The sequence below is a fragment of the Choristoneura fumiferana genome, chromosome 12, assembly GCF_025370935.1.
Source record: "Choristoneura fumiferana chromosome 12, NRCan_CFum_1, whole genome shotgun sequence".
Lineage (NCBI taxonomy): Eukaryota > Metazoa > Arthropoda > Insecta > Lepidoptera > Tortricidae > Choristoneura > Choristoneura fumiferana.
The window spans coordinates 668,074-684,447 of record NC_133483.1 but is presented as its reverse complement, the minus strand read 5'-3'; the positions used below and the strand labels follow the sequence as shown (position 1 = coordinate 684,447).

Here is a 16,374-nt window from a genome sequence, read left to right as displayed (position 1 = left end):
TTGTAAGTTTGATATACTTACTACCATTCTGATTTTTTCAAATTTTTCCACCCACCGGTTTAGATTTTAGAGGGGGCGGGAGTTTACATATATATCCGTGCAAAATTACAGCTTTCTAGCATTGATAGCCCCTGAGCAAAGCCGCGGACGGACAGACAGACAGACAGACATGGCGAAACTTATATTGGTTCCGTTTTTGCCATTTTGGCTCCGGAACCCTAAAAATGCCAACTTCTGGGACAGTGACCAGTGTACTGGGAAGTCTTTCTTTATGTCTTTTAAAGGACGTTGGAGATATTGATGACCAGATATCTAAGTTGTTGTAACCCTGATAACGAAGCTAGCGGTTACGTGTTCGATCCCAGTGACGGGCAAATATTTATATGATGAATACGAATGTTTGTTAATATGTATTTAAGTATATATTAATGTATATATGTATTTATATCCGTTATGTAACTTCTATAATATATATTATTTATTATAGAAGTTCTGGCGTTTGTGTTGTAAAGTAGCTTAAATATATTTGACTGATTGTTTTTGTTATTTAATATCCATCCACCATCCCAGCTTATTTGTGTTCCACTGCTGGGCACAGGCCTTCTCTCGGAATAAGAAGGCTTGAACCGTAGGTTCGACGCGGCCCTAGTGCGCATTGGGAATTTCACACATACATATACACACACACCATTGAATTGCTGGGCAGGTTTCTGCAGATTTCTCCGCTCGAGATATTCGAATATAATTAATATTATATAATAATTTGCACATGAATTTCAAAAAACTCAAAGAAGTCGAACAGTATAATTAGGAAAACAGACAACGTCAAGCAGACTAGGAACCTTTGGTGCTGTGAACAGATAACTTAGCGAATCAGCGCATCAAACTTCAAACCTGGCAGGTAATTATCAAATCATAACATATTCCGAACACCTCCTTGTGGGATATCTCAACCGCACTCGAGATCTCGGTCGTAAAGCGTGATTAAGACTCGGCGTGACGCGTGTGCGCCGCTTAAAGGGGTGTTGGCCAGTTAGCGAAGATATACGCTGAGGCTTGAGGTGAAAGATTGGAGCGTTTTGTGAAGACGTGTGACAGTTACAAGACGTTACGAGACCTGTGTCATTGGAACCATTGCATGACTTGCTCCCATTTTTTCAAAATTCCCAACCAATAAGATTATTGACTCATTTTATCTTAGACAAGGTCTCCATCAGGTACGACGGCGAACCGGTGAGAAGTGGTTACGAAGGACTGTGACCCTAAAGCGCTCGAGTCAACGACGGAAGCGAGAAGCTGCGGTAGCGACTAGAAAAGCGCCAGACCATTTTTACTAATACTAATGGCATCTACAGAACAGTTACTAACTCTACGTGACAAATTAGACAGTCAAGATTAGCAGTATACCACGCACCATATAAATCTGCCTAAAAGTTCATTACTTAATACTCAGATTTGACGCATTTTTGAGATACATTTTTTATGCGACGTCTTTACGTTACTCCCGGATTGTGTTCGAATCGCTTAACGGTATAGTGCCTATTCAATTATTGGAATTATACCTTTATAGTTTTTGTACGACTAGTAAGTCGTGGCAATGACTTTTAGGCAAAGTTAGGCGGCGGAAGGTATAGCTAAATTCTAATTCTAAATCCAGCGGTTGATATTTTAAGATTTTATCCCGATCCTATGTGATAAACAGATGTGTTATTCTGATGTATGAGCTTATTTCTTAAGTTTTATTAAAATTTATTCATTAGTTTTTACGTGAAAGAGTAACAAACATCCATACACACAGACATCAATGCAAACTTATACATGGGATGGAATTAGCGAGCTTGATGTATGTATAGAAAAATAAACAGTCAAATTAACGTCACTATCAACTGCATGTAGTCTTTTTAGAGGTAGTGGCAGCACAGCACAGGTTTTTACTGTTGAACATGTCGTCAATATACATGCCTCATACATTGCTCCTGTGATCCTTTACATAAGCAGCGGTCCGCTTACACCTTGGCCGCATCTTGGCATCCCTCATGGGCGATTCTTCGACGCGTTTCGGCGTAATTGTCCGGAGCCGGCAATCAGCTAATGACTTGGATTTGGCATGCGACTGCTGTTTGCATTAACAGCATTAATCAGCTATTTAACTTCTGATTTAACTGGTGGTATGTGAAGGGAACTGGTTTGTATAATGAAATGGAAAATGTATGCTTCATCTGTTGATTTTCTTTGCCATAATAAGCATCCATTTTTTACAAACTTACATTAGTATCTAGGTACGTATGTAATGAAATCTTTGAACTTGATTTTAAGCAACTTGTTGTATTAACATGAAACTAGGCATTTATGCGTACCTAAGTAGTTCTGACGATGACAGTGCAATTACATGGTATAGGTCATAAAAGTGTTCCATCTTATCTTACAGACTGGCTAAAACCAAAAAGTCGTTTCTGGGAAATTGCATACGTTTTTATAATAAAATTCCAAAAAATGTTACAAATGAAACGGATACAAAATTCAGATCTATTGTCAAGAAGACATTAATATCTAAGGCGTATTATAAAGTTAATGATTATTCATGGACAGGGATATTTGGAAATAATTCCGATCCGCATTAACGATCCCTTTAAATAGCGAACCTACTGTGTTAAAATTAAAGTTGTGTTAAATACTTGTGATGTATAGATATCATTTAATTTTAATAATATTGTAAATCTGTTTCAATATATATATATATATATATATATCTCGTTAAGTTTCTTGCCGGATTCTTCTCAACAGAGGTTTTTCCGAACCGGTGGTAGATTTTTTTTGACATTCATAAGTGCTTGTTATAGCCAAAATTGAATAAAGATATTTTGACTTTGACTTTGTTACTAATCTTGATTTAATTAAATAGGATAAGGAAGTATATAGTTAGAAAAGAAAACCTTGAAATATTGATACAATATACAGCGTTTCTCCTAACAGGGGATCAAGTCAGGGATTTTAGTTTCGTAGTCAGTTTCTGTAACAACTTCGGTCGTCAACTAAAACATTGTTCATACCATAACAATGACGCAGTAAACGAGTGACCATTAAATAAAACTGTAGCTGAAATGCTTAGTATATCACCGCTTAGCAGATCGTTGCTTGCAGACGCTGTTTACAGCGAATAAACAGCCTTATACGACCCGGGTTTTAAGTTCTGTCTAAAACACGCCATTTTACTTGAAATTTAGTAGGTATTTTAAGCAGATAGTAGAGAAGTAGGAATGAAAAGTTATAACGTAGCTTTCAAGTTCACATTTGACATATTTAGTGCGCTTCAGTTTATTATTCAGGGAAAGATACAAGGCCGCAGACCACCCGGCCGTAGACGTACTTCTTGGTTAAGAAACCTTAGAAACTGGTTCGGAATGAGTACCAGATCCCTCTTTCGAGCGCCAGTCTCTAAAGTAAGGATAGGCCTAATGATCTCCGACCTCCGATAGGAGAAGGCACCGGAAGAAGAAGAAGATGTTTAGTGTAAAATAGGGCATCAAAATAAACTCTTCGATACTTCTTATACGATTAAAAATTCAAGACAGCGATACACAATTCATGCCATCGTTAGATTAAAATCTAATGGCACTAGTTCTAAGCTAATCAAAGATCTAATACTAAGAGAAATATATTTATTTTCTTGTACGTTTCCTTTAAACTCACTGGTAAAACGTAATCCTTCCTGAACTCAATATACAAAGGTAACCCTTACTTGAGAAATTTTATTAACATTACTTCAAACTCAGGAGAACAAACCAGTGCTCTTAGTTCGGGCACTTGTACTATTACTTTTTCTGTGGTTCGGGTGACACTTCTAATTTCTCTTACTATTATTCCAGGACAATTAATATTAACGTAGCCTTGTCAAAAATCAACGTACTTGAACATCCATTACCGCGTTTCAAAGCCTTCGTCATTAATTAAAATCCAGGCTAACCTCTTAAACTGAAGGTACAATGTCTCCCCCCGTGAGATTAAGAATTATGGCGTCTTATCTCTAGCCCTTAGTCGACAACTCGACGGCTATTCGTTTTCTCTGCACCGATATATAAGTGAAATAATTTCGACAAACTTTACCTAACGACCTGCCCAAACCTCCACAGTCCTAAATCAACTTTAAACCCCCAAAAAACAGAGTTGGTATTACTTACTTACGTATTTGGCCCATGCGACGGTTGTAAAGTGGACGTGGAAAACTGAAAATCATTTGTGACGCTCAGACAAGGACGCACGATTTGATATTATGCAAATTTCCCAGTGCGATAGGGATGGAAGATACTGAAGTTCAGACGAGGGATAAAATTTATACTCGGATGAAACGATTTATTACAAAGCGTTGAGTAGGTAGGGAATTAATTACAGCAAGTTTTGCTTTCATTTTGTACCATTGTGCTGGGTTTGTGTGGGGGACGATTTGAGGTTATGATTATTGGGAGAATTATGGTGCCGATATTCTTTTGTTTGGGATTTTGTTCTTCGCATTTTACGGTGGCCATTTGTAGGTAGGTACCACAGGTAGGTACAACTGAAATGCGAGTAAAAATTTAGTGATAAGGGTAAGACATTATCATCATCATCATCACCAGTCTAAATTTACACTGAGGATCCATACAAATATCATAAATGCGAAAGTGTGTGTGTGTGTGTTTGTATGTTTGTCCATCTTTCACGTCGAAACGGAGCGACGGATCGACATGATTTTTGGCATAGAGATAGTCTATGGACCAGAGAGTGACATAGGCTACTTTTTATCCCGGAAAAATGCAGTTCCCGAGGGCACAGCGCACGATAACCGAATTGCACGCGGGCGTAGCCGCAGGCAAAAGCTAGTTCCAAAATAAGTAATGGAATGAATGTTCGTTTTGGACTCACCTCTTTCTTCATGGTACCATATTGTAATAAAATAAACAAGCATAAAGTTTATGTAGAAGTATTGCTTATTTCGTATTCCGTATTTTATATCTTTAAAACAATTAATGTATTTTTCGTACAAACACATAAGACAGCGCTGGGAATCGAAATCCTAGCAATCGTGCTGCCTATTGCTGGACTTTAGACACGAATTTTTCCTATGCATACATATCTCAAGACTAGTGATACTTTCATAATGTATTTGTAAACACATAAACGCACTGGAGTAATTTAAAATCGCCCATTGCTTACTTTATACACTTTCTCAATATGACTAGTGCGTACAAGTACAAGGGCATAATTGTCTAAAAATCGAAAAATTTGATAATTTACAAAAAGTGATTTAATGAAAGATAACAATTTAAACATATTGATCTACAAGTAGCGTAAAAATAAATATAAAGTGAATTTTCGCCACTAGGTACTTAGTAGGAAAAAAAAGTAGCAGTTATATGTTAGGGCACCGCCTAGGTATATTCTGAACTGTGTATGTGTATCTTTAGGGGCTGTTTCACCACCCATTGATTAATTTTATTTGACGAATTAAAGTGCTGCCATCTCTGTCTATTCGAACAAAACAAACAGAGACGGTATCACATTTATCCGTCAAATTTTAATCAATAGATGGTGAAACAGGGGCTTAGTATTCAATAAAGAGAAATAAGCTTTCAAAGTATAATAAATTGGTCAAAGAAAATGAATCACGCACCACAGTGGAAACTTACTACTGAAGTCATTTTGACATTTTCATCTGCCAAAGAAATCATAACGAAATTGCTTATGAGAAGATCCCACCCTGGTTTCCATTCTTAAACCCCCGACGCAAAAAGAGGGGTGTTATAAGTTTGACCGCTATGTGTGTCTGTGTCTGTCTGTGGCACCGTAGCTCTTAAACAGGTGGACTGATTTGAATGCGTTTTTTTATTTGAAATCAGGTTTTCTAAATCAAGTTCTTAGACATGTTTCATCAAAATCGGTTAAGCCGTTTTTGAGATAATGAACTTTTCATTTCATTCAGTTCCCTCGAGTATATACTCGTATCATGTATGAGTATGTACCTAGAAGACATCTTTAGCAACGTATTACCCTGTCATCAGGGCCAGGTCATTAACCTCCAAGATATCGCATTGCGGCGGCATCCGCTTCCGGCAGCGGCGCCACGGTCCACTTCCGGTGTCCTGCCGCGTGACGTCACTTCCGGTTGGCGTGTGACGCACTTCCGCCAGCAGTACCTGCAAATTTCAGGTGATTATCTTTATGTTATTTAGTATATTACATTCGAAAAACTGAATCATGTACCAATGACCAAGGTAGAGCCTTTATAACCACCGACGCAAAAAGAGGGGTGTTATCTGTGTGTCTGTCTGTGGCACCGTAGCTCTTAAACGGGTGAACCGATTTTAATGCGGTTTTTTTTATTTGAATACAGGGTTTCTAGCGATGTTTCTTAGACATTTTATCAAATCGGTTTAGCCGTTTTTGACATATTGAACTTTGAAGTGACAATGTCGGGGGTTTCCAACTTTTTTGTTGGTTAGTTTATTGCTTCTAATGTCAGGTTGACATCCCATTCTTTTGCCAAGAAATTTAAAGAGAAATTGATTATTTCGATTATTAAAAGTTTCCGCCTCGGTAAATGAATTAGTTTGTCTGAGTGTACAGTCTGAAGGAAATTTTGTTAAATATCTGCAAAATATGCTAAGGAGGACTTTTTGCAACTGTGGTCAATTAGAACTTCAGTGTATATTTTTGTTGTAACCACAAATTGCTAAAAGGGTAGTAAGAATAAGCCCTAGTAAGTAGACTTTCATAATCATCATCCCAGCCTATATACGTCCCACTGCTGGGCACAGGCCTCCTCTCAGAACAAGAGGGCTTGGGCCATAGTTCCCACGCGGGCCCAGTGCGGATTGGGAACTTCACACGCACCATTTTGTGCAGGTTTCCTCACGATGTTTTCGTTCACCGCAAAGCTCGTGGTAAATTTCAAATGTAATTCCGCACATGAATTTCGAAAAACTCAGAGGTGCGAGCCGGGGTTTGAACCCACGACCCTCTGTTTGAGAGGCGATAGGTCAAACCACTAGGCCACCACGGCTCTTCATAATGTTTTGTTCTTCGTAATGTTTAGTTGAAAAATATGTCTTTTTTCTTTATAATGTAAATGAGCACGGAGTGTATCACCATATAGGTGCATGATCACAATAGTTATTTGTGATACGAGGTTGGTAAGTAAGGTTTTACAAATGAGTTGACGAGTGATAAATTTCATCGTCACGAGTTTCTAAAACCTTGCCAACCGTGTAACCATACGACGTTTTTCAATAAGTACATTTGTGAGAAAATAGGCAATTAATAACACAAAATTGAAACATAAAAACAAAACAAAGAATTCATTATTCATTATTTGAGAAAATAGGCAATTAATAACACAAAATTGAAACATAAAAACAAAACAAAGAATTAATTATTCATTATTTGAGAAAATAGGCAATTAATAACAAAAAATTGAAACATAAAAACAAAACAAAGAATTCATTATTCATTATTTGAGAAAATAGGCAATTAATAACACAAAATTGAAACATAAAAACAAAACAAAGAATTCATTATTAATTATTTGAGAAAATAGGCAATTAATAACACAAAATTGAAACATAAAAACAAAACAAAGAATTCATTGTTCATTATTTGCTATAGCGCCGCGCCCGGTCAATTTTCGTATTTGTAAATAACCTAACCAACAATAAGTTGGAAAACCCCCGACATTGTCACTTCAAAGTTCAATATCTCTTAAACGGCTTATCCGATTTTAATAAAACATGTCTAAGAACCATAGCTAGAAAACTTGATTTCAAATAAAAAAAACCGCATTGAAATCACTCCACCCGTTTAAGAGCTACGGTGCCACAGACAGACGCACATAGCGGTCAAACTTATAACACCCCTCTTTTTGCTTCGGGGGTTAAAATAGTAGAAAAATAAAGAAAGAAATAAAAAAAAATATTGCCACAAAAAAAACACTAGAATAATACATTTATTCCCCTTAACCCTAATAATTACACATCCTTACTGTTACAAAAAGTTAATGTAGCCGTTCCAAGTTTAGAATATTTTGTTTCAACAAAGTAAGTCTTGAAACTAAAGTTTCAAGGCCAATCAAACCCGAGATCTTTGACCGATTAAAGATTCAAACAAACGAAAATAGAACTTGTGTTGCTTCTCCGCTAAATCGTGCGTTGCAGCTACATATTCTGTGCGAGACATAATATTATTTTTTTAATTTGTTTTAGAGGAGGATGCTGTGGTACACGATTTTAGCGGAGAATAATGGTAAATTGGCGTAGTTTATTCATTTTGGTACTGGTAAACTCTTAAGGCTTTGTATTTCGACACGGTTTAACTAACTAAACAATGATTATCACGAAATCGAGTATTTTATCAGTTGGATTTGTTGGTTTAACTGAACGTTATGAAAAAATTTACAAGAATATGTTGTTGAAGTTGGAAAAAGGTTTTAGTAGATACGTCTGATCGATGTTCAAAGTGAAAATTTTCACAAATGTGACGTTATCTTGAATGATGATTTCTAGTAAAAAATCCTCACAGTTTTCATTTGGACTTGCTCAAGGAATGCACGTCGCGTATACGTCAAAAACTTTTTTTTTTTATTTGTCCATGTGTCACTCTACCGTAATTTTAACCTCCGACCGCTACTGATCTGAATCGTTCCAATGTTGGAGATAAGATAAAACTGGAACAATATTGGGATTAAGGAATCCACAACACATCTGTAATCTTTCCATTATTGAGGATGTCTACCGCATTAAAGATCACTTATCGAAAAAAAAGAAAAATGAAATTAGCATTCACACTTCATTAGTTAAAAAAGTTAATTATCTACCTACTGACAAAATTTGTGACTTGAAAATACAAACTGAAACATAGATGCACAGAAAAACCAGAAAAATAAGACCAGCACTGGGAATCGAACCCAGGTCCTCGGTATTCCGTACCGCGTGCTACACCGCTACACCACTGCTGGTGGACTAGCCCCAGTCCCCAGTTCCCAGTGCTGGTCTTATTTTTCTGGTTTTTCTGTGCATCTATGTTTCAGTTTGTATTTTCAATTTAGGTTTTACGGGATGACCGTAAAAGTAAAAATTTGGAATTGAAATAAAAAATACAAAAAGATTCCAAAAAACCAATCTTAAAATTTGTGACTCCTATTCCACTGAAAACTTTACAGCATTTACCGACAAACCAAAAAAGCCGCGTTCAAATGTCCGCTTTATTTATTGTTGCAACAAAACCGTGCAGCGATAGCAACCGACCAACCGACGGACCTGCAGGGCTACTACGAAACTCGAAGTTCGTGTCGTACCGTCCCTCTCGCTCTTGTATTAAATAGTATAAGTGTCAGAGGGACCGCACGACACGAACTTCGAGTTTCGAGTTTCGTAGTAGCCCTGCTGGCCGTGGGCGACGTACCGACTTTAAAACGATGAGTTTGGTGTAGTTGTACCAATTTACACCGACACCCTCTTTAGTAAATATCAGCAATGCAGTGTAGAAAGAGAGACGGAATCACACTATTGTCCTAAGAAAGTTGTCATAAACTCACTAGTGATTCTCAAAATCTCAACCGAAGAACACGGCTGAGTGCTGTCAAGACAACTTTAGAGAACAATAAAAGACTTACAAGGAGAAGAGACCAATATACAGTGTATTAACTCAACGAGGGCTAAAAGACAGGGGAAATATCCTTTTTGCGATGGTCTTGCTTGCGATTGGCTAATAACTAAATGAGCCAATTGCAAGCAAGACCGTAACGTCAAAAAAACCTCACGATATTAGTATCTAACGCCATCTATCGATATTTCGCCTCTTGTAGCCCTCATTCACAATCATCCATTACAGGTAGTGAGAAGTTACTCTATGATCCAGCCTATATACGTCTCACTGGTGGGCACAGGCTTCCTCTCAGAATGAAAGGGTTTGGGCCGTAGTTGGGAACTTCACACACACACACCATTGAATTGCTTTGCAGGTTTGAGCAGGTTTCTTCGCGACGTTTTCCTTCGCCATATCAGCTCGTGGTTAATTTCAAATGTAATTTCGCACATGAATTTCGATAAATTCAGAGGTGTGAGCCACGTAATAAACAGGTAATAATTTGATTTGCAATTCCGTTTGTTCTATTGTCATTAAAAATATTCTATGCAATTAGACTACGGCAGTCATAATCTCAATATAATTCAATACATGAACACGATGAAACATTATAGAAATAAGAAGATAGCAGTAGGTAAGCCGTTATCTCTACATATCTCTACATACTGCATACAAGGTTGAAACAAAAGTCTTTAAGACGAACCCTAAAGAATTTTGTCCGAAAAACACGCAAACACCAGATTTTTTTAACACAATGTATAGTAGTGTAACTCGAGTTGTATTGATTTAAATCTACCTATATCTACGCAAGCTTAGTTTAAAATGTTTCAAATAACTCAAATCGTTAAAATCTCAACACACATTGATTTGAAAACGTACAGCATGATCAGAGACTCCCAGGTCAGCTCGCTTGTAGTGGAGAAAGTGTGGGGGGTGCATTCGATGAATATGTATGAGGGAGGTAGGGAGGGCGCGTGTAAATGGAAATTTCAAATAAAAATACTTCAAATATTAACATGAACCCGATTCGTGTTTTTCCGCGTTTTTTGCGGCCCCTAGTCGGGACATGTGTGATAACACGCCAGCAATAAAAACCGGTTTTTTAACGCAGACTCGCTTTTTTTGAATTATGACGAGGTTTCGTTTTAACCGTTTTTTGGTTGGTGTACTGACGTCATTGCTTGGGGGGTTGATATTGTTTCGATAGAATCAGTGGTTTGCTTGAAACGCAGGTATTTATTTTGCTGTACATATAAGTCATCATCCCAGCCTATATACGTCCCACTGCTGGGCACAGGCCTCCTCTCAGAACAAGAGGGCTTGGGCCATAGTTCCCACGCGGGCCCAGTGCGGATTGGGAACTTCGCACGCACCATTGAATCGCTTCGCAGGTTTGTGCAGGTTTCCTCACGATGTTTTCCTTCACCGCAAAGCTCGTGGTAAATTTCAAATGTAATTCCGCACATGAATTTCGAAAAACTCAGAGGTGCGAGCCGGGGTTCGAACCCACGACCCTCTGCTTGAGAGGCGATAGGTCAAACCACTAGGCCACCACGGCTTCACAGTAAACAGTAAACAATGTATAGTAGTACATATAAGTAAACGTAATGAATTAACAAACTGGAAGACGAAGCGTTAGCGAGCCTCTCATCGGGTGGGCTGACGACATTGCAAGAGTTGCGGTCGACCGGTGGATGCATGGAACGAAACGGTATTGCGGAGAATGAATAAAAGCTTGGATGTGGTACGTATTATAAAACAGAGGAAGCTGTTGTATTTGGTCCATATAATGCGTAAATTCAAATTCAAAATTAAAATCATTTATTCAGTAAATAGGCCGCAATGGGCACTTTTACACGTCATTTTTTAACCTACCAGCGCTTTCGGAAAGACCATCATTGGCAAGAAGAATGCGCCGCAAGAAACTTGGCAGAAAGTCATTTTTTCAACATAAAATAATTACAAATAAAATACTTAAAAACTACAGTATACAATTAAATAAAAAAAAATACAAAAAAAAATAATAATACAGGGATGTATGGGGTCCCTTAGTTACAAAACTAAATACTAACTATTATCTACGTTCAGTGGAAGTGTAGACTGCTTCCACCGTCATAAATAAAAAAAAAACTGAAATTTACATTTCAGGTCAAGTAACCATTAAGCTTTGGGATTCCGAAGGCAAGCTCATGTCTGCCGCCCCAAAAGTTAATAATGATAAGTATGGTCTGCTTTAGCTTATTATCCAGGGAAAGATACAAGGCCGCCGTAGATGTACCTCCTGGGTTAAGAAACCTTAGAGACTGATTCGGAATGAGTACCAGATTCCTCTTTCGAGCGGCAGTCTCTAAAGTAAGTATAGCCCTAATGATCGCCGACCTGAGATAGGAGAGGGCAACGGAGGAAGAAGGATGCAAGTAGGGAATCGTTGTTCATTGCCGCGTTCTAAGGGAAGGCTTTTGTTCAACAGCGGGCGTCAAACTCGGAAATCTCACTACGAACTCCAGCCTCCAGCACTGAGATGTGGAAGCCAAGGGGAATCCACCAAACTATTTTCCCATTGAAGTCGTCACGAAAGTTCACTTCTAATCCTCATCCGACGGCCGGGACTACACCTACAAGAGTGTAACAACTTAAATGAGACTTCTATAGGAGTTAAAGAAAACCGTGTCATTCCCAATAAAAAAACTTAAGCGTCTTTATCGTAATCAGTACAGTCAGCAACAATTATAACTATAATTGAGACCTCGAAATTAACGCGGAACACCGTAATAAGTTGTTAATATATTCACCGATAAAATCTGGTCACAGCCGCCTTGTATACGTTCCACCAATTATTTGGTATTCGACACATAACGACTATATTTTTCTACCCTTGATTTATGCGGCATTTTAATATTATTTTATGTAACGCCGATAGCGACTCACGAGAACTTTTGACGCGTGTTGCGGCTAATTTTATGGAGCCTAATGTACTTTTGTTATATTATTTTAATGAGATTTAGTTTTCGGGTTGGTAATTAAAGAATGAAAACATAATTTTGTAGCAAAAAGCTTATTTATTTATCTCAAAATTATAAGATAATCTTAACCAAGAACAGTTAAAAAAACATAGATATTGTTATTTCAGAGTTCAAATCTCTGATTACTGCGAATTTTTGAGCTATTTTCGAATAGGTCCCGACCTCCCGACTGTTTAGAGTTTAAGTTTAAGAGAGTCCTAGACTATTATTTGTGTTTTCCTTTTTAATTAACCCCCGACGCAAAAAGAGGGATGTTATAAGTTTGACCGCTATGTGTGTCTGTCTATCTGTGGCACCGTAGCTCTTAAACGGGCGGACCGATTTGCATACGGTTTCTTTTAATTGAAAACAGGTTTTCTAGCAATGGTTCTTAGACATGTTTTATCAAAATCGGTTTAGCCGTTTCTGAGATATTGAACTTTGAAGTGGCAAAGTCGGGGGTTTATCAACTTTTTGTTGGTAAGGTTAGTTTGTATTATAGTTTTTCTCAAGAGTTTTTCTAAAGTTTTTATCAGCGTGCAGAAGTTCACTGCTAGACATAGGGGTTTACTAATGTTTCGGCGAATAACGTTTGGCAACCTGTTTCATTTCGCAACATTTCATTTCCCAACTGTTTAATATTTGTGAAACTGTAAATATTTCAGGATTTTTATAAAACTAACCTAACCTAACCTAAAGGGTTCTACACGATGGCCCTGCAGACAAGCTATGAAGTGTTTTTTTAGCGGAAATGAAAGAGTTTTTGCGAAATGAAACAGGTTGCCAAACGTTACGTTGCGAAAAGGCAGTACTCGAGACATAGGACTACTCCAATGAGCGCCATTGGGCCCAGTACTCGGCTCGACGCATCCAGATTGTACCAGCAGCTAATGTTATTAGTTATTTTTTACCCGACTCCAAAAAAGGAGAAGGTTCTAGGTTCCAATGTTTGTATTTTTTTTATGTATGTCCGCCGATTACTCAGTCAATTGTGGACCGATTTTAAAATCTTTCTTTTTATTCGAAAGAGTACTTTTCTGAGGTGGTCCCATTGTCACCAAATCAAGATCTGATGATGGGATCCTAGGGAAATCAAGGGAAAACTTCAAATTTTATAGGTACACCTATGGCGATTTTGGCATTTTACCTAGAAAAGCTTACCTTTCTTTAGACGCGTGAATCTTTAAGATCTTTTTTTAAGGAAACAGATATCCTAACCCTTCCGTCACTTTAAGTTTTTGAAATAATCATGTATGTTAGGAAGAACATATGTGATTTTCCCACTAACGTCGATAAGCCAAAGGCTACTAGAAACACAGGGAAGCTTAAAGTTCCATCTTACAGACTGGCTAAAACCAAAAAGTCTTTTAACATTTTAAATAAAATTCAAAAATATTATAAATAAAATACAAATTCAGATCCATAAATCCTGAAATATTAAAAGTTTGCGAAATGAAAAGTTGCGAAATGAAACAGGTTGCCAAACGTTACGTTGCGAAAAGGCAGTACTCGAGACATAGGACTACTCCAATGAGCGCCATTGGGCCCAGTACTCGGCTCGACGCATCCAGATTGTACCAGCAGCTAATGTTATTAGTTATTTTTTACCCGACTCCAAAAAAGGAGAAGGTTCTAGGTTCCAATGTTTGTATTTTTTTTATGTATGTCCGCCGATTACTCAGTCAATTGTGGACCGATTTTAAAATCTTTCTTTTTATTCGAAAGAGTACTTTTCTGAATTGGTCCCATTGTCACCAAATCAAGATCTGATGATGGGATCCTAGGGAAATCGAGGGCAAACCTCAAATTTTATAGGTACACCTATGGCGATTTTGGCATTTTACCTAGAAAAGCTTACCTTTCTTATTGTTATTTTTACTAATTATGTGTCATTGCTGTTATAAATAAATTATTTTCTTTCTTCTTTCTTTCAAAAATATTTTGAAGGTTTTTGTAGTACATTCCATTTTTTGGATTTTTATTTTATTTTTTGGAGTCGGTTTTACTTTTTTGATAAAAAAAAATCTTTTTTTATTCCACACTACGACCAAATACCTACAGACGCTCGAAATACTTGTTCTAGTGCAGAGTTTTTCAAACTTTTTCAGGACGTGGCCCCCCCTTAGTTTGGAAAATATTTGGAAACCCCCTGCTTTGCTTACCTCTACTTACAGTTATTTGTATTATTTTACGTTGATTATAAAAACATTGAATAATCAATAATCATAAACAATAACGGTGAGAGTATTTGAAAGATACTGCGACAAGGGGCATCCGCGACCCCACTGGGGGGGGGTCGCGACCCACAGAGTGAAAAACACTGTTCTAGTGCATAATTTTTTGTGTCAGTGGAATAAAGAGATATGTCTATGACTATGAAAAACATAAATCCCCTTTGGGCAATCAGGTAAAAATCAAAAGCCTCGTCTAATAGTAGAATAATATTAGCATACTCTTGTCCGACGTGTGAGGTTGTAGGGTTCAGTATAAGTGTAAAAGACAAGGATAAACTGCCGCATAATGCTATCTCAATACGTCACGGGGTAACTTTTCACTTCGAGATGATAAACAGCCACCCTTCCGGATCTTTATCATAATGTTTCCTTTGTTGCTTCAGCCCTGTAATATTGAAATTTTAGTCCTCGCAGACTTGAAGGAATAAGCCAGCTTTATGTAATTTTTTTAAAGGTCATTTGTTTCTTTTATCGTGAAACTTGTTTCTTTAATATTCAAAAATAATAAAATAAATCAATCATTTTACTAAATAATATCATAAAATTAAATCACTATAAAATTATACCAATTGAAAAAATAAAATAAAAAAATACTCAGCAAGAATCTATTTGATTAAGAGTAAGCTAGCATAGTTAAAGTAATTTACTAAATAAAAAACAAGAACAGAAACCCCCACCAAATATCTTTGAAATCATTCGAGCTGTTTCCAGAATCCTTAAAATAAACAATAATAAAATATTTCTCCTTTAAAGTTATCAAATATTCTTAAAAAGTCACTGTAAATGAAACAAATGTTAAAAAAAAAACAAAAAATAAAAATTGTTTATTACAAGAAAAAACACATACAATAGGGTTACAAATATCTGTTGGTCCCACACTAGGCTGGGCCTGTAACGTGGTGACCGGATTCGGTACTTAATTATTTAAATTACGGTATGCTTACATGCGTCTGTGAAAATATTGTGTCAGAAACAATTTGAACATAATTAACCAGCTAAAGCTTGTACACCTTCAGCCTCCATGTACTAAAACCTAACCTAGCCACCGAATAAACCCGAAACCCTCGCCATAAATCTCGCCTCATCTGGATGCGTCAAAGGCCAAAGATAAAGAACCTGAAGGGCTCTCCAGCAAGTCAATATCTCGCAGGCCACTCGAAATTCGCGCCGCTGAGCGCACTTGTAAAAAACTGACGCGACCAGAAGGGAGATTCGACTTGGTTGCTCCGCGACGGTAATAAATGAGTGAAGAGTACTCGTATGTGTTTTCGATTTATTATAAGTGTGAAAAGAAGAGAAGAAAGAAATTTTCAATGCGATCGATTAAGAGTCAATGATTTATTATAAGTGCAATAAGAAGAAAAACCGGCCAAGAGCGTGTCGGACACGCCCAAAATAGGGTTCCGTAGCCATTACGAAAAAATTAAGTAATATTTTTCTAAGGATTTCGTATTGTTTACGGAATCTTCCAAGTTTAGGTATAGTTTATACCTTAGGCTGCTATTTATGAGTAAAACTACTAATAA

The 16,374-nt window shown here is 37.2% G+C and overlaps 1 long non-coding RNA gene across 1 annotated transcript in view; it reads right to left on the bottom strand.

Moving 5' to 3' along the window:
* Positions 1–5,340: 5,340 nt before the first annotated feature.
* LOC141433744 (uncharacterized) overlaps positions 5,341–16,374 on the bottom strand; it is a 31,165-nt gene continuing 20,131 nt past the window's right edge. Inside the window, exon 3 of the long non-coding RNA XR_012451942.1 lies at positions 5,341–6,170. This is a non-coding gene — a long non-coding RNA (uncharacterized lncRNA). The remainder of the gene's footprint in view (positions 6,171–16,374) is intronic.